The following is a 24,188-nucleotide window of genomic DNA, read 5'->3' on the forward strand; positions in this document are numbered from 1 at the left end:
CCTTACTGTATTGGTTTATTGTTTCTAATAATCTTTTTGTGGAGTCCTTCGGGTTTTCGATGTATAGGATCATATCATCAGCAAAAAGTGATACCTTTACTTCTTCTTTTCCGATATGGATGCCTTTTATTTCTTTGTCTTGTCTGATTGCTCTGGCCAGAACTTCTTGCACCACGTTAAATAAGAGTGGAGAGAGTGGACAACCCTGTCTTGTTCCTGATTTAAGGTAGAAAGTCCTCAGTTTTATGCCGTTTAATAGGATGTTGGCTGATGGTTTATCATATATGGCCTTTATTATGTTGAGATATTTTCCTTCTATACCCATTTTGTTGAGAGTCTTAAACATAAAATTGTGTTGTATTTTATCAAAAGCCTTTTCTGCATCTATTGATAAGATCATGTGGTTTTTGTTCTTTGTTTTGTTGATATGGTGTATTACGTTAACCATTTTGCGTATGTTGAACCATCCTTGAGATTCTGGGATGAATCCCACTTGATCATGATGTATTATTTTTTTAATATGTTGTTGTATTCGGTTTGCCAGTATTTTGTTTAGTATTTTAGCATCTGTATTCATTAGAGATATTGGTCTGTAGTTTTCTTTCTTTGTGCCATCCTTGCCAGGTTTTGGTATGAGGGTTATGTTGGCCTCATAGAATGTGTTTGGAAGTATTGCTTCTTCTTCAATTTTTTGGAAGACTTTGAGTAGAATAGGAACCAAGTCTTCTTTGAATGTTTGATAGAATTCATTAGTATAACCGTCTGGGCCTGGACTTTTATTTTTGGGGAGGTTTTTAATAGTTTTTTCTATTTCCTCCCTGCTGATTGGTCTGTTTAGGCTTTCTGCTTCTTCATGACTCAGTCTAGGAAGGTTGTATTGTTCTAGGAATTTATCCATTTCTTCTAGATTATTGTATTTGGTGGCATATAATTTTTCATAGTATTCTACAATAATTCTTTGTATATCTATGATGTCTGTGGTGATCTCTCCTCTTTCATTTTGGATTTTATTTATTTGAGTCTTGTGCCTTTTTTCCTTGGTGAGTCTTGCCAAGGGTTTGTCAATTTTGTTGATCTTTTCAAAGAACCAGCTCCTTGTTTTATTGATTTTTTCTATAGTTTTTCTGTTCTCTATTTCATTTATTTCTGCTCTGATTTTTATTATCTCCTTTCTTCGGCTGGTTTTGGGTTGTCTTTGTTCTTCTTTTTCTAGTTCCTTAAAGTGTGAAGTTAAGTGGTTTCCTTCGGCTCTCTCTTGTTTGTTCATATAGGCCTGAAGTGATATGAACTTCCCTCTTATTACTGCTTTTGCTGCATCCCAGAGATTCTGATATGTTGTATTTTCATTTTCATTTGTCTGTATATATCTTTTGATCTCTGCACTTATTTCTTCTTTGACCCATTCATTTTTTAGAAGTATGTTGTTTAGTTTCCACATTTTTGTGGGTTTTTCCCCCTCTTTTTTGCAGTTGAATTCTAGTTTCAAGGCTTTATGATCAGAAAATATGCTTGGTACAATTTCAATTTTTCTAAATTTGCTGATATTGTCTTTGTGGCCCAACATATGGTCAATTCTTGAGAATGTTCCATGTACACTAGAGAAAAATGTATACTCTGTCGCTTTGGGATGAAGTGTCCTGTAGATGTCTATCATATCCAGGTGTTCTAGTATTTTGTTTAAGGCCACTATGTCTTTGTTGATTCTCTGTTTGGATGACCAATCTAGAGCCGTCAGCGGTGTATTGAGGTCTCCAAGTATGATTGTATTTTTGTTAGTTTTTGTTTTAAGGTCAATAAGTAGCTGTCTTATATATTTTGGTGCTCCTTGGTTTGGTGCACATATATTAAGGATTGTTATGTCTTCTTGATTCAACTTCCCCTTAATCATTATGAAATGACCATTTTTGTCTCTGAGTACTTTTTCTGTCTTGTAGTCAGCATTATTAGATATGAGAATTGCTACACCTGCCTTTTTTTGGGTGTTGTTTGCTTGGAGTATTGTTTTCCAGCCTTTCACTTTGAATTTGTTTTTATCCTTGTTGCTTAGATGTGTTTCTTGTAGGCAGCATATAGTTGGATTTTCTTTTTTAATCCATTCTGCTACTCTGTGTCTTTTTATTGGTAAGTTTAATCCATTTACATTTAGTGTAATTATTGACACTTGTGGGTTCCCTACTGCCATTTTATAAATTGCTTTCTGTTAGTTTTGTATCTAGTTTGATTCTTTTCTTTTGTTTTTCTATCATTTGTTTTTGTTTGTTTGTGTTCCATACTTCTTTCTTCTGTTGCTACCTTTTTTAAGTCCAGTGTTTTTGTGGTGGTTTTTTCAAGGGTGTTTACCATTAAGTAATGAAAAGGGTACCTACCATATTCATTGTAGTACCCTATCTTATAAGGACTTCATGAAATCTTATTAGATATATAGTAAGCCCTTGTATTTGATCATTTATGTCTTTTAATCTCTGTTATATTTTCCTCTTTTTGTCTCTATACTACATTCCAAGATATTTTTTACTTGTTTTCCTTCCTACCACATTTTTCTCCTTCATTGTCTAATCTGCTATGAAACTTAATCATTAAGCTTTTACTTTCAATTATCACAATTTCAAGAAATTGTGTTTGACTCTTTTTAATGTATTTTTTGGTGTTGTTGATTTTAGAGAGAGAAAAAATAAAAGGACCTAGACTTGATATTCTTTTTATATATGCATTCATTGGTTGATTATTGTATGTGCTCTGACCGGGGATTGAACCTACAATCTTGACAGATTGGTAAAATGTTCTAACCAACTAAGCTACCCATCCAGGGTCTTCATTTGTTCTTTTGGGTTGTTGTTGTTATTTTGAAATTTCTAATTCAGAGGTTTTATTCGTTTTAGTTACTATTTTTTGTAAAAATTTTATTTTTTTATTTTCAAGTATAATAAGCTTAATTATTACAATGTATAAGGTCTTTGTGAGTTTCATTTTGTTGCTTTTAGTTCTCCCTTTTGATTCTCAATCTCAGTGTTATGCTTCTTGTCTTAGATTATCTTTAAGAGGGATTTAGTTTTCTTAGAAAATCGTTGTGAGAATTGTTTGAAAGCTTGCATAAAGATGTATTTCTCCATAGAAGATTTTCTTTTCTTTTCTGAGATAGTCAGTGGTACTACCCATAATGTTTACTTAAGCAAAATTGACAGCATAAGGGCTTTTGTTTGTTCATTTTCTGATCATCTAGAAATGTGATGGCTTGAGGCCTCAAACCCTTTGAGGGCTTGATTGTGTTAGAACTTCCGAGGAACAATCTTCTCAATTCTCACTCTCACTTCTTGTTTTTCTCTGCTAACTTGCAAGAAAACTTTCCTCAATGTCTTTTGGAAAGACAGGTTTATATCAGGTTTAGCTTACCTTCTTATGATATTATGGATTAGTATTTCAATTTTGTCAAGTGAAAATGTCCTATTAGAGCACTACCTTGAGAGAGTCTTAGGCTTTGATTTTTGAGCCCGAATGCAAAAAAACTGAAAATCACAGATCAAGTGTCTGCTGAGAAGAATGCCAATAGTGGGAACAGAGATGAGATTTGGCCAGATGGCGTGGTTAGTTAAAGCTCCATCCCAAAGTACAAGGGTTGCTGGTTTGAGCCCTGGTTAGGGCACATACAGGAACAGGTTGATTTTTCTCTCTCACTTTCTCTCTTTCCTTCCGTCTCTGTCTAAAATCAGTTTTAAAAAAAAAACAAACAAACAAGCCCTGGCCAGTTGGCTCAGCGGTAGAGCATTGGCCTGGCGTGTGGGGGACCCAGGTTCGATTCCCAGCCAGGGCACATAGGAGAAGCGCCCATTTGCTTCTCCACCCCCCCCTCCTTCCTCTCTGTCTCTCTCTTCCCCTCCCACAGCCAAGGCTCCATTGGAGCAAAGATGGCCCGGGCGCTGGGGATGGCTTCTTGGCCTCTGCCCCAGGCGCTAGAGTGGCTCTGGTTGCGGCAGAGCTATGCCCCGGAGGGGCAGAGCATCGCCCCCTGGTGGGCAGAACGTGGCCCCTGGTGGGCGTGCCGGGTGGATCCCGGTCGGGCGCATGCGGGAGTCTGTCTGACTGTCTCTCCCCGTTTCCAGCTTCAGAAAAATACAAAAAAAAATAGATGAATAATGATAGAGAGGGGTGGGGGTACAGGGTGGAAGGCTCTGGCGACTTATCTGGGTTCCTGCTTTCACTTGGTTTTGGTCTGATAATGCTTTAGTATTTTGTCATTTTTTTCAATTTTTAAAAGAAGCTTTAAAAATATGTTATCCAGATTTTTATTTTTTCACCAGGAACGAGGTTTTTATAATTTTTATAATATAATATAGCTCAAATTATAGGCCTATCAAATCATAAGACAAATTAGTCATTTCATCTTAATTTCTTTAAAACCTCACTCATTGTAAGCATTAACAATTGTTGACTAAAATTGTTTACTGATTTATATATTAATTGGAAGTCAAAAACTGTAGCTTTTTTATGAGGGTATAACTTTAGCAGTATGCTCTTGGAATGACTGAACAGGACAAGATTAAGACATTTAGAGACCTAAACACTTAAAAAAAAATTTTGGTGTGCTCTCTAATGAGATTTCAAGGTAAAAACAGTTCTAAACCATTAAAATAGCTCTAAAGACAACTCTAATGCATTCAAAGAAAAATAAATGTTCAACTTTTTTAAAATGGTTTTTTGGATTGTGTTATAAGCATGTGCTCATTTGGCTTACTGGGTCAGAAGCTTCTAAAATAAGCCAATTTCCAAAATATGTTTTTTCACATCCTATTTAGTCCTATGTTCTATACCCTTTCATCCCCTCATCAAATTGGACCTTGGCTTTACCACCATTGCAGTTGGATTCTTTTATGTATCCCACATATATTGGATGTTTTTAACACTGCTTACCAGTAGTTTGATTTGTGTCATGACTTTTCAAGGGCTAGATTTTATCTCTCATATTAACTGCCCACCTATCTTTAATTTTTTGTTTTCTGTTTCTTTTTTAGAACTAAGAGATTATAGCAACAATCTTCTTGTGTTTGGCTGAATTTGAAAACCTATAGCAAGTCAAAGCAATGTCTTTGTGAAGTAAATACATTGCTACAGCCTACTGATTAAGATATTTTGTGACCTGCACTTGCCAACATGAAGATGCTCCTTGGATATTTAAGAACTTATTGACTTTTAAGCTTCTGTTCCCACATTAAGATAAAAATTGAATTTGGCATCTGTTGCTCTTGCTTGCTCAGCTCTCTACAAATACTTAAGGTAGCACTGGGACTGTCAAATCCAGTCGTGCCTAACTCCCTCTCCCAGACTTAGTTAAGGAATAAGCCAACTATACTCTTTCCCAGGAAGCTGAATTTCTAATGAAGTTATAAATGATGAAATGTATTTCATTATCAGTTTGTAAAAGAAAGTATGCATGAATTTCTGACTGGGATCCTCAAAGCTGCTTGCCTAATTCAATACTCAATTGTTAAGTATTTCCTCTTAGTATATGAGTTGTCCCATATCCTTTCAATAAAGCCCTTGTCATTTTTCTTTTAGTTGCATGTAACCAAAGAATTCTAACTTAAACTAAAAGTATTTTGTTAATTTTTACCATTGACCTAACTCCTTCCAATGTCAGAGCTATGCTTAATCTGCAAATGCCAATGAACATTGAGAATAGTGTCACATTCAGAGCAGGTCGATACATGTATTGACAAAGGAGACTTTGTAGTTATCTCAGGAGTGGAAATGTTTCAAGATCACTTCTATACTTTGTCTATATCATGTATACATAGACTATGATCAAAAGTCTCTTTGGGGATTCTTTTCTATAGATAATATTGCATTTCTAATTATATAATAATGCATGCAATGATGAATTTACTAATATGTGGTCCAGTGCAAGATTTGTTTTTATGCTTTTGAAAGTCCTGTACTATCAACAATATGCCAAATTATATTAATTATAATTGATAATTAATCAAAAAGATCATCAGATTTAATTACTTTAAAATTTTTAAATTCTGGATATTAAAGAAAAATATTTAAACCTCTTGATTTAGTAATTTCTCTCTTGGAAATTTTGTCTCTGATCATACGTACAAATTTTAGGCAGAGTTTTCCAACAACGTAAGTATTCAAAAGTAAGGAGAGTGGTATGGTCATTCAATGGGATATTGCACAGCCACTCAAAAGGCTCATGTTCTGCCATAGAAATTTAGAAGACAGCTGAGGTTAACACCCTAACCCTATCACCTTCTTGAAAGACCTTAGGTAAGTTGCTTGACCTATCTGTGCCTCAGTGCTTTCATTTATAAAATGTAAGTAACAATAATGTATATAATATCATGTTATAATATTTAAATGTGTTACTATACATAAAATTATTAAAAGAGTCCCTGGCACAGCATTTAGGAAGACACAAAATTATAAGTTGTGTAATTGTAACTTTGTTAAAACAATAAATAGAATGCATTTAAAACCCTAGATTTATTAAGGTTTAACAGCTAGCTGTTTAATGAGATAATGGAATTGTGGTTGATTTTTTTTTCAACAAGTTTATTTTTTAAAAAGATATTGTCTAGTGAAAAATTATCTATTAAAAATAAGGTTCCCTTGAGTCACTTTTATACTTATCAAATCATTTGATTAACAGCACAAAATTTTATATATATATATATGTATATATATATATATATATATATATATATATATATTCATGTAATTTCTTTTGGAGTTATGAGGGTATCAACCAGAGAAATTTAGAATTCAAGCCATTCCTTATCTGTCAAAATGACTTCTCTTTCTAGAAAAGAGTTCTGTATGGGAAAACTATTTATTTTTATTTCCTATAGTAATTATGTTCTTTTGCCTATATTATATTCAATGTTGGTGGTGAAAGTGCATCTGGAGTTAGATCTCAATTCAGCAACTCCAGGACTTGAGTTCTGGCTAAGAAAGAGTTCAGTGTCAAGACTCAAACTATAGGAGAAAGTTTATTTAGAAAGTCACAGAGGTAGAAGAAGTGAGCCAGAGAAGAAATGGGCTCAGAAAACAAATTACAGAGGCAAAAGCAAGGCCCTTGGAGCCTAGGAGGAAAAGAGAGAGATATACACCTTGAAAGATGAAAAAGGGAGGAAAGGTGCAGGTATCTTCTGGAAAAAAAGAGAGAGCATTTGTGGCATTCCTGTCTTAAAAACTTTTATCTGGAGGTTTCAGAGGAGGATCTCAATAGAATATTCATCAGTTTTCCAGGTGTGCCCCCTCAGGGTCATGGTCTCCACTGACTGACTGGTCAGCACCAGATCATTCGTGTCGCTCCTGATTTTACCACAGCATCACTTTGTCTGATTTTGCTGCTTTTCTAGGCCTGGAGTCGAAATGCAGCTCAGGCCTAGATGTTCTCTCCCGGAGTTAATGCTTAAGGGAGTAGTCGTTCAAGGGCTTATCGTTTTGCTCTTTGCTCTGGTGACCCTCTACACCTGGCCTCGCATTCTTATTCATGCCTATCTAACTACTTACTACACTCAGTTCATACTTTTACATGCAGACTTTGGTTAAAATCATCATGTTATAACTTTTCAGTTAATTTTAATATATAGAAAATATGTTGAAGGAGTATAACACATGTCAGCTACTCAGCATAATTTAACACTGATAACACTTCTTTGGGAAAAGACCAATCATCTTTGGTCAAGATCCATGTTAATTTTCAGAGAAGCTTTTAAGCAAAAGATTTTCTGATTTGGAAAACACTTCAAAAGAACTTAAAGTGCTCTCGGGTCTAGTTGAAACCTCATTTGCAATGATCAGAGCTGTGTACCAGCTATCCCATGATTTCTGATAATGGGTTCTGCATTAATTTCTGTTGTTTCAGGAATTTATGTAGATAAAACTCATCAAAGCTTGTCAGTCTTATCACTCAGAGATGGTTAGAAGGTTAGATGCAGACTAATTGAGATGGCTTAGGATGGGCTGTAAGAGGAGAAAGTCCTACACAACTTACCCAATAAAAATAACTACCACTCACTAAGTGCTTAAATGGTATTTATTATCTACCTAGTGTAATTAGTTTGAAGTTAAAACCTTCACTAATGCTTTACTAATATTCTTTCTTTCTATCAGTTTGTCATAAGACTTCTTAGGGACCAAAGAGAAGGCACAGTTCGTGCCTTTGATCCTTTCCTACTATTTATTCTCACACAAAAATATCAATAATAAGAGATAGAGATCAGGAAGTAGTGAATCCTTGAGACTGTTGGCTCAAGGGCAGAGATTCCCATAAATTAAAGGTTATTGGAGAATTGCCTGGGAAGCAGACAATGTTAACCACCACCTCTCTATGATATTTCCCTGGAAGATATGATAGCACAGTATAGTTGACCCTGAACAACATGGGGTTAAAAGCATAGATCCCTGTACAGTGTGTGTGTGTGTGTGTGTGTGTGTGTGTGTGTGTGTGTGTGTGTGTGAGAGAGAGAGAGAGAGAGAGAGAGAGAAGAAGAAGAAGAGAGAGAAATGAAAAGTATCAATTCGTGCAGCACCTTAGTTGTTCACTGACTGCTTTCTCATATGTGCCTTGAACACGAGGCTATAGCACACTGAGTGACCTCTTACTCAAGCCAGTGATCTTGGGTTCAAACTGGTGAGCTGTGCTCAAACCAGATGAGCCCACTCTCAAGCTGCTGACCTCAAGGTTTCAAATATGGGTATTCTGTGTCCCAGTCTGACACTTAATCCACTGCACCACTGCCTGGTCAGGCCAGTTTTAAATAAGTGTATAATTTTGACTCCCCCTAGATTTATTCCATCTAATACCCATGAATAATTGGTTCCAAGACCCCAATAGATGCCAAAATCTACGTATGCTCAAGTTTTCTATAGAAAATGTCATAAATCAGTGAATACAGTTGCCCCTCTGCATTCACAGATTACCAACCTTGAATTAAAAACAATACAAGTATTTATTGAAAATCTGAGTGATCCAAGATGGTAATGGAATAGGTGAATAGTGCACTCATCTCCTCCCAGGACCAAAATGGATTTGCAATTACATTTAGGAACAATTGTCCTGAATAACCAATTCAAGACTAAATGAAAAAGAGTCTTATAGCTAAGCATTCTACAATGAAATCTGTAGAAAGGATGGAAATGTAAAAAGAACTGTCCCTGATCCCATGAGCTGGGGTTATGGAGAAATATTTCAACTGCTGGGCATTCCTCCTGAGAGGTATGGGGCCTAAACCCCAAGTGGGGCTTCCCAGCCCAGAGCACCAGAGCCAGAAAAGAGGTGACCACAAAGCATTCAGATATGAAAAGCAGTAAGTTCTGTGTCTGCCAGAAAGAGATGAGAGTCCACAAGACATGGGCAACCTGTTAAAGTGATAATGCACAAATCTCATTTGTAGCCATTTACTCTGGGCTCCAGCAGAGGGAGGATTGAGCATACTAGAGTTATGTGAAGAAAATCTGATTTGCAGCTCTGGGGAGAGACATGGGAAGGGTAATAGCCATCAAGATCCTTATGCTGAGCCATTCTCCAATACCACAGTCACTATATTTCCTGGGTGAAATTCTCCTTGTTGTGAGGCATCAACCTAGGAGAAGGCAGTGGTCCTAGCCTCTGGATTTTGTCTTGCCCCACCCTGTGGAGATTAGACCCTGCTGAAGCATCAGCACCCTTGGCCAGGCAGCAGAAGTCTGGACAGACTTAGGGAGTAACAGTGACTCTGTTATCAGGTTTTGAGGCCATTCCTCCTACTTTCCTGAGAATTTGACTGGCACTTCCCATTATGGGAGAAAAGTAGAACCACCTTTTTGGCTGCTGGAAGATCCATTATTGGGCTCCAGAGGTCCTACCTACCTGACTTTTAGCAAAGCTTTACCTTGCTTAGGTCTGGGCAAAATCCCGGACAAACTGATAATTGTTTTTCTAAGGTAGGAGCCACACACACCACCTTTCTTGAAGCTTAACCAGCACCTCCCTCCAGGAGTGATGCACTAATTCCATAATCCCAATTCCACCAGAGGCTTTTTCAGTGACTAAGCTTAACAAGCAACCAGCAGACAGAGGAAGCTGGTGCTGGATCTCTGAGTGCCTTGGGACTTTTGCTGACATGTCCCTTGGACTGGTGCTGGAAAAAGCCAGCCTTGGTGTGCATAATGGTACTTCCTGTATGTACCTAAGCCCAGCAGAGGCAGCCACAAACTGTTGATCACTTGTAGCTCTAAATAGGTTGCTGAGGGCCAGCAACAGACAGCATCTTACATTGGTTTGCATCATGTTCCCTCCCAAGATGTTCAGAACCAACACACTCAGTGGCTAGCTTCAGACAATATCAGAACAGAATTTAATTAGTTTCAAAAGCAGCATATCCAAAGGGAGATCTTGTCAGGCAGCAAACTCAACTGAGGCAAATTCAGCTTTCTGTGGTTAACAGCTGCACAATTTTGGCCAAAGTAGAGCCTCACAATCAGCCAGGCTGAGAGTCAATCCCACACACAGTGGGCCAATAGCAATCAAGACTCAATTACAACAAGAAGGCCACTTAACCCACTCAAGGGACCCTTCTAGAGCACCCAGCTGAGGTTAACAAGAAGACTGAATCCCTGGACTCAACAGAACACCTGCTACATAATGCCACCCCATAAAGACTGGCAATTATAGCAAATCTATTTAATACATAGAAATAAACACATAGAGGAAGCCAAAATGGGGAGATAAAGAAACAGACCCCAAAAGACTAAACAGGGGAAATCTCTATAAAAGAGCTAACTGAAGAGGAGATAAGCAATTTATCATACATAGAGTTCAAAGTAATGGTTATACAGATGCTTAAGGAACAAAGTGAGAACTTCAACAAAGAGATAGCAAGCATTAAAAAGGGCATATAAATAATAAAAGGGAACCAGTCAGAAATAAAGACTACAACATGTGACATCAAGAATACGCTGGAAGGAATAAAGAGTAAGTTGGTTGAAGCTGAAGATCAAGTCAATGATTTGGAAGATAAAGTAGAAAAGAAAAAAACACCCAATCAGAGCAACAACAAGAAAAAAATAGAAAGACTAAGGATAGTTTTAAGGACTTTTTCAACAACATGAAGCATAACACCTGTATCACAGGAGAACCACAAAGAGATGAGAGAGAGCAAGGGATTAAGAACCCATTTGAAGAAATAACAGCTGAAAATTTCCATAATCTGGTGAAGGAAATAAACATACAAGTCCAGGAAGCACAGAGAGTTCCAAAAAAGATAGACTGAAATAGGCACACACTAAGACACATCATAATTAAAATGGCAAAAGTTAAAGACAAAGAGAGAATCTTAAAAGCAGCAAGAGAGACACAGTTAGTTATCTACAAGGGAGCTCTCATAAGACTGTCAGCTGATTACTAACATTTCAGGCCAGAAGGGACTGGCATGAAATATTCAAAATGATAAAAAGCAAGGAAATATAACCTAGACTAATTAACCTAGCAAGGACATTATTTAAAATTCAAGAATAAATAAAGAGCCTCCCAGACAAAGATAAGCTAAAGAAATTTGATACCACCAAACCAACATTACAAGAATTGTCAAATTGCCTGTTTAAAGAAGAAGGGGAAGGAAGCAGAAGTAGACGATAAGAAGGAGAAGGAGGAGGAGGAAGAAGAAAAGGAGAAGGAGAAGAAGAAGAAGGAGGAGGAGGAGGAGGAGGAGGAGGAGGAGGAGAGAAAACAAAAATAGAAACACAGTTAAAATAATAAAATGCCAATAAATATGTACCTATCAATAATCTCTTCAAATGTAAATGGCATAAATGCTCCAATCAAAAGACATAAGGTAGTTGAAAAGATAAGATAGTAAGATCCAAATATATGCAGTCTACAAGAGACCCCCCCCCAGAATAAGAGATCCATATAGACTAAAAGTAAAGGGATGGAAAAACATATCTAATGTAAATAGAAATGAATAAAAGCTGGGGTAGCAATACTTATATTTGATAAAATAAACTATAAAATAGACTTTAAACAAAAGTCATATTAAGAGACAAAGAGAGAAACTATATAATGATAATGGGGGCAATCCAAAAAGAAAATCTAACCCTTGTAAACATTTATGTGCCCAATATAGGAGCACCTAAATATGTAAAGGAAATCTTGATTACATAAAGTGAGAGATTGACAGCAGTACTGTCATAGTAGGAGATTTCAACACCTCATTGACATCAATGGAGAGATCTACCAGACAGAAAATCAAGAAGGAAATGACAGCCTTAACTAACACACTGGATCAGCTGGATTTGATTGATATCTTCAGAGCATTTTACCTTAAAGCAGTAGAATATATTCTTTTCAAGTTAACATGGAACATTTTCTAGGACAGACTATATATTAGGACATAAAACAAGTCTCAATAAATATAAGAAGACTGAAATCTTATCAAATGTCTTCTTAGACCATAATGGTATGAAATTAAAATTAAAATAATTAAAAACACACAACAGGAAGGCTAATTAACATGTTAGTAAACAATGAATAGTTTAACAAAGAGATCAAGAAAGATATCAAAGATACCTTGAAACAAATGAAAATAAGAATACAACAAACCAAAAACTATGGGACACAGTGAAACCAGTCCTAAGAGGGAAATTCATAGCATCACAGGCCTACCTCAAGAAACAAGAACATTCTCACATGAACAATCTAACTTTAAACTTGAAAGAACTTGAAAAAGAACAACAAACAAAGCACAAAGTAAATAAAAGGAAGGTGTTGGGCAGATAAAATGTATTATGCTCACTTTGTTAAAGATGGCGCTGCCCACGTGGAGGCCATTGCCCAGGTGATATTAATGTGTGTTGGGGGCAGGCTGTGGGCAGGCAGAATCCTTGTAGCCTGGGGCTTGGTTTTGGGATTAAGCCTTTCCCACCCTTTTTGATGTGGGGTGGTACAATCCCATCTTGACTCAGATAAGTGACTTTGTATTAGAGACTTCCCTATTATGTATATTGGATTAAAGGTTTGGATTTCTACACTATAAAATAGGGGCAGAACGGGAGCTTGCTCTCTTGGTTCCTGGGATGATTAGCATGAGAGAGCAGAGGGAGCAGAGCAGAGAGCAGCGGAAAGAGGCCATGTGGCCAGGAGAAGCAGCCAAGATGGCGGAGTGCTGAGTGAGAGGCCAGTTTGTGTAGAGAGAAGGAAGGAGATGGGGAACTGAGGAGAATAAGGCTGGTGAGCTAGAAACTTTTGATTCTAGGAAACTCGGATAAGTCAGTAGCTTTGTGAGCACTGAATGTGAGTGGGTTTTGGAGCCCAGTGTGTGTTTTTACTTGCCCGCCGGGTGCAAGCTAGAATTAAAGACTATGGCCCACCAGTTTTTGGCTCCATTGTTTCTTTACCAACTGTCCGAATCCAATGCGAACCTGCATAGGCCAGAAGGCTGCTGTGATAGTGGCCCTGGCCCTGGCTTCTGGCTTTACAGAAGGATATAATAAAGATCAAAGCAGACATAAAATAGATTCTAAAAAAACAAAACAAAATATCAATGAAACAAAGAGCTGGTTCTTTGAAAAGAGAAACAAGAATGATAAACTGTTAACCAAATTCATCAAGATAAAAAGAGAGATAACCCAAATAAATAAAATCAGAGACAAAAGAGAAGAAATAATGACTAACATAAAAAAATACAAAGGATTGTAAGAAAATATTATGAACAAGTATATGCCAACAAATGCAACAATCTGAATGAAATGGATAAATTACTAGAAACATACAATCTTCCAAAACTGAATCAGTAGGAATCAAGAAATCTGAATAGACAGATTCCAGGTAGTGAAATTGAAAAAGTAATAATAATAACAACAATTGAAAATCACTGGTGAAAATAATTTACTTATTCACTTAATTTTATTTTAAATTGAGCCTTCCCACTTTATACCCAAGGGATTTAATTTTTTTAGTTATAAATTTTCCCTATTTCTATATTAGTTCTCTAGATAAGTAGAAAGGGCTTTACATATTAAATTTACATATACATATTAAAAATAAATTCACAGTAGAAATAAGTTAAATATTCATCTCAAGGACAATGCAAAGAATATATGAGAAATTCTGCATCTGTTAATAGCTAATAGGCAATTCAGAACAAGTCTCATTAATTTTTCCAGAAAAAACATTTAATTTATTTGAAAGCATCAGAGAAGTCATGAAACAGTGAAGAGAAGCATCTGAGAGCAATGGAAAGACAGAGCCAGAGAAGGGGGATAATACTGGTCGTTAGGGTTACATTTACCTAGGTGGTATTTCGTAAATCAGAAGAGCTTATTTGAGGCTGAGAAACAGAGCAATAATTTTGAAAGCTTGTGGGGCTAAAAAGAGAGAATTGAAATTTCTCTTTTGTTTTGACAGAACCTATCAAAACAAGAATCCAGATAAACTGTAATCATATTGAGTTGCGAATTTCCTTTTCTTTTTCTTTTTTTTTTACATAAAGAGAGGGGGACAGATAAGGACAGACAGACAGAAAGAGAGAGAGATGAGAAGCATCAATTCTTTGTTGCAGCACCTTAGTTGTTTAGTGATTGCTTTCTCATACATGCCTTGACCAGAGGAGGCTACAGCAGAGCAAGTTACCCCTTGCTCAAGACAGCAACCTTGGGCTCAAGCCAGTGACTTTGGGCTTCAAGCCAGTGACCATGGGGTCATGTCTATGATCCCATGCTCAAGCCAGCGACTCCGCGCTCAAGCTGGTGAGCCTCTGCTCAAGCCGTATAAACCGGCACTCAAGCAGGCAACCTCGAGATTTCAAACCTGGGTCCTGATGACGCTCTATCCACTGCACCACTGCCTTGACAGGCCTGACTTGTGAATTTCAAAAGACTCTTTTCTGGTTGCAAGATAATCTTAAAAAAAGGCAGTCTTTTATAGAAAATGTGGTTCAGCTTCAAGTAATTTTGTTACAAGAAATGTGTAGGGAAAGGAGTGTGAGCAAAAAGGGGGGTAATGGGACCGAAAAGAGAGTTTGCTTGGGGCAATGGGAGCATGATGCAGTGTGCAGATGGTGTTTTAAGTTGTACATTTGAAGCCTGGATTGTTTTGTGAACCAGAGTCACCCCCAAAAATTCAATTAATAAAATAGTTAACCAAAAACAAGTATCATCTAAAAAAAGAAACAAAGAAAATAAAGAAAAAGAACTGTGCATAGAGTGATTCAGATAGTTAGTTGTCACATGTTCTCTACCAAATCAAACATCAATGATTTCTGGAGGATTCTTGTAGACCTCAGTGTATGTAAATATTGCCAACACAATATTTGTTACAAAATATAAAAGTAACAAGGCATACAACAAGGTAATATGTTATAAATTAATACTATCAGAAACAAGAAATAGTAAAAATATCCTTATATAGCCTCCAAATATTGAAGTAATCAGACATAAGATTTAAAATCACCATTTACATACAAAGAAATAAAGAACAAGATTGAGAGTTTCAGCAGACTACTTTAAACTATAAAACAAGAAAATTCTAAAATTGCACTTTAAATGACTTAAATTAAAACTTGGTGGATGAGTTAAGAGCCTATTAGAAAACAATGAAAAGAAAATTAATAGATTGGAGATAGATTAAAAAAATAGTAAATAGGACAGACAGGCAAAAAGATCGAAAACACAAAAGAGAGTAAGACCAAAGAGAGAGAGTGAGAAGGTCTAACAGACATGTTAATGAAGCACAAAAAGTAAAAGGGGAAGAGAATGAGGCAAAAGCAATATTTGATGAGATAAGAGATAAGAACTTTCAAAAAGTAATGAGGGATTTCAAGCCATGGATTCAAGCACAAATTAGAATACAACAAAAGTAATCCACACCTATTAAATATCATAGCAAAACTTAACTCTATGCCAACAACAAAAAGTCCTTAAAATCTCTTTTAGAAAAACATCTGAAAATAAGTCACAGTTTGAGAGTCAATTGGTTTCTCAAAAAAATTAGATTATATAATATATTCAAAGTAATGAAAGAAAAGTTTTAAAGATACATTTTAAATAGCATAAAACTGGTATATGTGGGTAAATCTAATTTGATTGCTGGTCTTAATTAATAATCTCTTATGGGTTTGAAATACAAAATGTTTAATAAGTGGTAATATTAGCATACAAGTTAGGGGTGGGAAAATAGATTTAAATTGTCCTGAATTCTTTGCATTATCTAAGAACAGCAGAAAACTATAAATAATTTTAGGCTTTACAACTCAAAAATTATATGCTGTCATTTCTAAGACAACTATCATAAAGATCATAACAGTATATACAATTTCCAAACAAATGAGAAGGGAACAGTGAACAAAGTATTAAGGCAAATATAGTCCAAAAGGAAGCAAGAAAGAAGAAAGACATAGCATGGGTAAAAAAGTAAAAACCATTGAGAATGCTTAGCTAAATAATTCTAGCAGTCATTATATTAAATATATATGGTTATAAATCCTCTAATTAGAAATAAAACTAGGCTGGTGGATGAAAAGCAAAACCCAACTCTGTGCTCCTTACAGAGACAAATCTGAAATAAATGAACAAAAAAATATTTGAAACAAAAAAGGAAAAGATATATGATACAGAAATCAAATGAAAGCTGGAGTAGCTATATTAATATCAAAGAGGACTTTAAATTGTTTTTTATTGATTGATTTGAGAGAGAGAGAGAGAGAGAGAGAGAGGAAAGGAGAAAGCAGAGAGAGAGAGAGAGAGAAATATCATTTGTTGTTCCACATATTGATGCATTCATTGGTTGATTCCTATATATGCCCTGACCAGGAATCCAACCTGCAACCTTAGTGTAATAGGAGGACACACTAATCAACTGAGCTTTCCAGCCAGGGCCCAAAGAGGACTTTAAAAAAAAAATGATAATGATAACATCATTAGAAAAATATTTTGTTTTTTAAAAATCTAGTAAAAAAGTGAATGACAATGAATAGAATACAATGAGAAATTGAAAAATATAAAATTGAGAGAGGTTTACAAAATTATCTCAGTAACTACTTTTTTTTTTCTTTAGGTGAGAGGAAGGGAGATAGTGAGGCAGACGCCTGCCTGTGCCCCAACCAAGATCTACCCCCGGGGGCTATGCTCAAATAAACTGAGCTATCTTCAGCACCAGGGACTGACACGCTGGAACCAATCAAGTCACTGGTCGCAGGAGGGGAAGAGGGAGAGAAGGGGAGGAAGGGATAGAAGAGAAGCGGATGGTGATTTCTCCTGTGTGCCCTGACCGGGGATTGAACCCTGGAGGTCCATACACTGGCCAATGCTCTATCAACTGAGTCACCAGCCAGGGCCTCAGTAACTGATTTAATAAGCAGTCAATATCAGTAAGATGTAGAAAGCTTAAACAATGGAATTAGCAATCCTAGCCTAATGGATATTTATAGAACATTGCTTCTGATATCTATAGACAATATATTTTTTTCAGGCATAAGTAACATTTTAAAAAATTGACTATAATTTGTCAATGAAAATCTCAGCAAATATTCAATTTGTTCTTTGATGGACAGAGTAGACTTAATCATAAATAAGTTTTTAACAAAAAGTAACTCAAATATGTCATGTTCAAAAATTTAAAAATATTCTTATAACAATTTCTGTGAATTCAATAAGGAAATCATAATGTACATTAGAAAATAAAAACATCACATCTTGGATGATGCAGCTAAAGTTTAGAGGTACACTGGCAGCTTGAAATGTAGAAATGAATAAATAATTATACAGGCATAAGAAGCATAGTAAAGAAACATGAACATCTTTATTCTAGTAAAATTGAAAATATGATTTAAATGTAGAAATTCATAAAAAAAAACACAATTTATCAAAAGTAGCAAAAATATACGAAAGAAGTGACATATGAAATCTGTAAACAAACACTGTTCAGGAAAATTCTAGGTCCAGGTGGCTTCATATTGATTACTACATAATATTTAATGAAAAAATGATGTCTAAAGAAAAGATATAAAACGTTTTCCACATAATAGAAGTGAAGTCCGCTGAGCAGGTAGTCCTTAAATTTATATGAGGCTAGAATAATATTGAGTGTAAACCCGAGCACAACAAAAGTAGGAAGAATTACAGAAAATTTTACTTAACATAAAAACAAAACTGCTACAGAAACCAACCCAATCCAGAAATATATAGAAAATATACTGTGACCAAGTTGTATTTATTCCTGAAATGTAATGTTGATTTAACATTTAAAAGTCAATCAATGTATTTCATCATGTTTACAGAATAAAGAAGAAAGTCATTAGATTGTTGTTATAAATGCAGAAATACACTTAACAAAATTAAAAAATTATTTGTTAAAAATTCATAAAAATCAAAGGACATTTTCTTAATCTGATAAAGATATACCTATAAAACCCCTAGAGCACTCAATAATCAACTAGGACAAGATTTCTCTTTAAAATTAGGATATTTGGGGAAAATAAAAATGCTCACTATCACCATTCAGTGATATTCAACATTGTCCTAGATATTTCCATCAGGGATGTCAAGCCAGTAAAAGTAATAAAACATAAATGGTGTAGGGAGGAAGACATAAAATTGTCATTTTAATATGATGATTGTATTTGTAGAAAATCCAAAAGATTATAGAGATAAATTATTAGAATTAATAAGTGAGTTTAGCAAGACAAAGTCATATAAAAATCAATTGCATTGCTATAAATCAACAACAAATGGAATATAAAAATTTTAAACATAGATATAATTTATAAACTTTCAAACACCTAGGAACAAAATATGTGCAAGACCTTTATACAGGAAACCATAAATATTATTAGAGAAATTAAATGGAAAGATATGCCCTGTCCAGACCCTTGCTATCCAACGTGTGGTCCACTGACCAGCAGCATCAGCATTATCTGGGAACTTCCAAGACAATCAGAATCTTGGGCTTCATCCCAGACTTACTAAATCATAAATTGTATTCTAACAAGATCTCCTTATAAATTATATATATATATGTATATATATATATATATATATATATATATATATATATCTGAAGGGCTGAGAATCACAGATCTAGAAAACCCAAAATAAAATGATCTCAGCTCTCTCTATACTGATATATGGATTTGTACAATCTCAATCAAAATTCCAATAGATGTGTGTGCAAATGTGAATCTGTGTATGTGTATTAAAGTTGAAAAATTAATTCTCAAATGTATATTAAAATGCTAAGGGGCAAGAAAAAACTGAAATATACTATTTTTTTTTGTATTTTTCCAAAATTAGAAGCGGGGAGGCAGTCAGACTCCCGCATGCCTCCAACTAGGATCCACCCAGCATGCCCACCAGGGGGCAACGCTCTGCCCATCTGGGCCATTGCTCCATTGTGGCCAGAGCCATTCTAGTTCCTGAGGCGGAAGCCATGGAGCCTTCCTCAGTGCCCGGGCCAACTTTGCTCCAATGGAGCCTTGGCTGTGGGAGGGGATGAGAGGGATAGAGAGAAAAGGAGAGGGGGAAGGGTGGAGAAGCATATGGGTGCTTCTCCTGTGTGCCCTGACTGGAAATTGAACCTGGGACCTCCACATGCTGGGCTGATGCTCTACTGCTGAGCCAACTGGCCAGTGCCTGAAATTTTCTTGAAGGACAAGATAGAGAACTTGAAGTAAGACCACATTAATTAGGGTTCTGTCAGAGAAGCATAAGTAGTAAGAGAAAGGTGTACATATATATAAGGAGATGTGTGTGTGTATATTTGATACAGAGATTTTACCTTACAGAGTTGTGGGACCTGGTTAAGGCTCTGTGAGTCTGTTGTTTTTTCATCTGATGTCAGAGCTTGGAGTCTTCAGGGCAGATAGTAGAAAGATAAGAATGATGTAAAATGAGGGAAGAGCTGGCTCTCTCCAAAATGAAATGACACCTCTGTCAGGTCACACTGCTCCCAATCTTGATAAAGTGGGAGTCCTGCAGGAGTAGCTAGCACCCTTTATCATGGACCTAAACCCACATGTAACCTCAGAAAGGCTGAAGAGAATCCCAAGGAAGGGAAAAATCTTGCAGGTTGCTGCCTCACACCACAGTGAGCTAGAGCTACAAACATGCCTGGCCATCCTGCCTTGACCTTCTAAAGATAAAAATAATATACCTGATGATTCAATTCCACCCTTCAGATCTCACCACAAAATGTCTCTTGTGAACCACAATAACATGAAACACACTGGAAAGGGAATTCTGAAAAGCTTAACCTAGCCAAGTTGAGACGTAATGAAGACATCACTAAGTGGGTATCATAAAGGTAAGACAAATAAGCCCAGTGGAAGAGAACTGGGAGCCTAGAAACAGATCCACGCATGTATGGTTCTTGATTTACAATAAAGATAACCAAATCAAAAAGTATACATTTCTGAGTTTTCTAGATTTTGTGTTCATCTTGATTTTTATCTTTATTCCTTCTCATTCAGAAAAATGACCTCTAGTAAAACTGATCCTGCCTCTTGCCCTGGACCCCACAAACCTCTCTATTTGTAGCATCAAAGACTGAAACTTAACTCAATCTAAAGGTCTTTTCTTCTTCTTTTTTTTATTAAGTAAGAGGTGGGAGGCAGAGAGACAGACTCCCACATGCACCCAGACCGGAATCCACCTGGCAAGCCCCCTATTGATGTGATGCTTTGCCCATTTGAGGCCACTGCTCCTTTGCTTGGCAACTGATCTATTTTAGTGCCTGAGGCAAGGCCATGTATCTATCCTTAGCACCCAGGGCCAACTTGCTCAAGCCATCGAGCCATGGCTGTGGGAGAAGAAGAGAGAGAGAGAGAAGGTAGAAGGGTGGAGAAGCAGATAACCCCTTCTCCTTTGTGCCCTGACCAGGAATTGAACCTAGGACTTCCATATGCTGGGCTGATGTTTTACCACTGAGCCAATCAGCCAAGGCCCAAGGTCATTTTTACCTTTCAAATACAGTGTGAAACTCTATTCCCTCTTTGTTGAAATCAAAGCAATTGGAAAAAGACCTGGTTATCCTATAATTGGGCAGGAAAAATGAATTTTTCATGCCTTCTCTATGATATGAGACAGCTACCACTCTACCCCAGTTGTAGCTATTACATCTATCCTGAAGACCTATTTTCAATTTTCTTAATGCAGAAGGAGGCCAAAACTCAATATCTTAACTGTACTAAGCAGGGTCAAGAGGGCATTCAATAGTATTGTTATATCATTCTCTTTGAAAAGAAGATGACAATAAGTTATAATGCAGCTCCTTAATACATGAGTTTATGTATGCTGAAAGTCACATACATGTGCTGAAGCTAATGACAGGCAATAAAGACTGCTACTGCCTTAGTCACCTGCATCTCCTGAGCACAGTTTTATTAGGAGTATTCTTGCTTTATTTGTGCGGTACAATTCCTTAGGATTCTCACTGCTCTTAATTTAACCTTTTCAAATTTCAAAATACACTAAAATAAAAACTTTGTGTTCAAACTAATATTTTATCTGAACTCACATGCCAGCCAGATGTATTCTGTCACACCGTGCTAATATATGCTGTTTGATGTTGTGCATCATAGTGTTTTTTAAATTATTCACATATTGAATTTAAATTTATGCACTAATATGAGGTAGAGAAAATGCTCTCTTAGTTTGCTTTTTAGCCTCTATTTATCCATATTGCTTTATGATTCAATGGCAAATCTCCAATTTTGAAGTTTTATGCTAGTGTCTGAAATCCAAGGAGGGTGAATGTTATTTTCATTGTTTGGGAAACAAAAATGTACCTCTGATAATTTTTGTCTTTGATTACTGCTTCTTCAAAGGATTTAAACCAGAATGAAAGCCTTTGAAATCTTCAGAGATAAGGAGACATGAGAGTTATTCTGTATGCACTGGGTAAACAGATGTCTTAGCTTTTCAAACCAAATCTGAAAAACATAATCACAAGCTTCATCAGAAACAGAGGACAATTTTTGCAGGCGCACAGTGTTTTATATTTTACTAATGTAAAATGGAGGAAATAATGTCATTTTATTCCTTTTTCTTGTCTGAGAATTTAGTTCCAATTAACATTTCAGAAAAGTTTTTTTTTTTTTTTAATCTCAGAAAGCAAGATACAGTCCATAGGAGGGAAAATAAATCTCTTTACCTTGTCATTTTGGGTACAAATAAGCACCATTAGAAACATATCTACAAATTGCTTGGGAAGTTGAGCTCTTAATTGAGAAATTCCAAATTAATAAAAGCCGAATTTCATTCATTTACTCAATGGACCAAATCTTGTAATCAAAATTATTCTGAGACATCCATTGACATCAGTGAGGGTTTCTCATATGGAATAATTATAGAATTAAGCTCAATGCTGCTAACAGAAAAAAACACACACCACTAATAGACTTTTCAATGTGGCAACTCATGGTCTAAACTGTATAACCTATTCTTTGGATGTGGATGGCATAATTGCTTACTGATTCACAGCAGTACGGAAATGGCCTTAATGAGGCAGAGAAACAAATAATCTCTACTCATTTTGCTTTCAGCTATTCAAGATAAAAGTGTCTCTTACTTATACACTTGTAAGGATTAAAAAGGAAAAACATATCATGCTATGCATTGACCAGAATGTTTCCTTGTGTCAAATAAACATAGGTAATTTTGAAGTTTAAATCTTAAGTGAAGACTCAAGTATTAACTAACACTCAAGAATCCTATTAAATGTCCACTTTGCTAGATTCAAGCCATTTTTTTTAAAATCCTGCCAACAGCTACCCCATTGGTTAAATTTTAATTCTTTTGGTGACAGTAAAGCAAAAATGGAGCCAACCTGCTTATAGCTATCTTCCAGGGAAAAGAGCTCAATTTTATTCAACACTTGTGTCTTCAGACTCTTAGTGCTTGTTTGACTGGGACCTTAAAATAAACCTAAAGATACTTGTTTTTAAATTTGAACATGGTGAATGAGACAAACTCTACATTGGCAAAAATATACTGCAGAGAACAAACTGGCCCTCAAAAATTGCCTTGTAGATTGTTAAAACTGAAATGGATAGTAGAGATAGCTAAGTATATTTCTTTTATTTTAACCAATAAAGAAATTAATGCTTAGCAACTGGTTAAATGACTTATAAAAGGTCTCACAGTCCTTAGGAGTGGAGTCCAGCTCTGTTACAGCTCCTGTGATGTGCTCCCAGGGGTTGACTCTTTTGCCCTTTCTGATGTCTCCTGGGTGCTATTAAAGATAGTTGCTGGTAGTTTGTTCTGCTGCTGATTCAAAACCACCTGACGCTTAAAATGTCCAACTCTTTCTCATCCTCTCCAATCCAACAACTGACCAATGTGATTTCAGCAGCAGAGGAAAAGTACCACTATATCTTCTCCCTCAAAATACTTCCTTATTAGCAAATGCTAATTAAAGAAACAGTGTTGTCTAAATTCACTGACATGGTTTACTTGAGAAAGACTATGTACATGGATAAATTATACTGACTGGTATGAATACATGTTAATCCAGATTTGGTTAAACCTAAGTATACTCACTATGATTTTTCTTTTTCTTTTGTTGTGGGTTAGATAATCATGACAAGTCTTTCTAAAAAGAATATTCTTATTTTTCTTTCCTCATCTCCTGAACTAAAATAGATGAAAGTTAAAATGTGAGACATCTCATATACAAAGAATTTTAAAAATTACTTTTATGTCCCTGGCCAGTTAGCTCAGTCAGTTAAGAGCCTTATCCCGAAACAACAAGGTTGTAAATTCAATCTCCGGTCAGGGCACACATGTGAAGCAACCAAAAAATGCACATGAGTGAAACAAGAGCTTCCCTTTCCCCTCCTCTTTCTCGGTCTCTCTAAAATCAATAAAAATTAATTAAGCCCTGGCTAGATGGCTCAATTGGTTGGAGCATCCTCCTGGAGTGTATGGAGGTTGCTAGTTCGATTCCCCAGTCGAGGCACATGCAGGAACAGCTAGATGTCCTTGTCTCTCTCTCTCTGGGTCTCTCTTAAAACAAATATTACTTTTTGCATACAATTATTGATTTTACACTTTAACTATTAGTGTTAATAACAACCATTATTCTACTAGTGTAGTGTGAAGAAGGCCCCTTGCATTAACTGGGTGAGAAATCTTTTTCGTTATTATTGTTTACTTCTCTCAACTCAATTCATTGTCAATTTTAAGACCCACTCTGTTTAGTGGTGAAAATATTA

Source organism: Saccopteryx bilineata, chromosome 6 (genome assembly GCF_036850765.1).
Source record: "Saccopteryx bilineata isolate mSacBil1 chromosome 6, mSacBil1_pri_phased_curated, whole genome shotgun sequence".
NCBI lineage: Eukaryota > Metazoa > Chordata > Mammalia > Chiroptera > Emballonuridae > Saccopteryx > Saccopteryx bilineata.